Genomic DNA, 923 nt, shown 5'->3' on the forward strand with positions numbered 1-923 from the left:
AGATTACTTTTCTATGTCTAAATATAATTTTTTATTTCAAGTAAATGCTATCAAAATATTTGATTGAAATACTTGGATTCTCTTAGTTCATAGAAATAACATTTTATTTTGTTCTGTTTTGGTTTTGAGTCACACCAAGCAGTGCTTGGGTTATTCCTGGCTCTGCACTCAGGAATCACTGTGGCCCCTATATCCCTTTTTTCTTCTATGTCTCTTTTTATAAAAATTGAGAACCAGATAAGAGCAATTAGGGTGTTGCCAGCCATAATCGCGCACGAATCATGTGAACTCCTCCAATCATCATGTTCTATATGCCTTCTGAATAGAAAGGAACAGGTAAGGATAATCCTACATGATGATCATGTCCTTTATTTTTATCTTTGAGAATTTTTTTTGTACTGGGTCCCACGGGCAGGGCCTTGATCAGAAGAGCGATGCAGAATCTCGTATGGCAGAGCCTGGCAAGCTACCCATGGCGTATTCGATATGCCAAAAACAGTAACAATAATGGTCCTCATTCCCCTGACCCTGTCTCACAAAGGAGACGTTACTGGCACCTGCTCAAACAAATTGATGAGCAACAAGACAACAGTGATACAGTGATAATGCTCATGAACCAGGAATAGCACATCGAATGGGGTATAAAGTAGAAAGCAACTGATCTTCAACAACAACAATATATATATGCTATATATATGCTAGTATATGTATGTATCTATACATACCTATACATTTATATATATGTATATATATATATAAATATATCACTGTAACACTGTCATCCTGTTGCTCATCGATTTGCTGGAGCGGGCGCCAGTAGCGTCTCCATTGTGAGACTTGTTACTGTTTTTGGCATATCGAATACACCATGAGTAGCTTGCCAGACTCTGCCATGCGGGCAAGAAACTCTCGGTAGCTTGCCC

General features: G+C 38.6%; 1 pseudogene; it reads right to left on the reverse strand.

Moving 5' to 3' along the window:
- Positions 1–232: 232 nt before the first annotated feature.
- Positions 233–359, reverse strand: LOC129405331 (U8 small nucleolar RNA; annotated as a pseudogene).
- Positions 360–923: the final 564 nt, after the last annotated feature.

This window comes from Sorex araneus, chromosome 5 (assembly GCF_027595985.1).
Source record: "Sorex araneus isolate mSorAra2 chromosome 5, mSorAra2.pri, whole genome shotgun sequence".
NCBI lineage: Eukaryota > Metazoa > Chordata > Mammalia > Eulipotyphla > Soricidae > Sorex > Sorex araneus.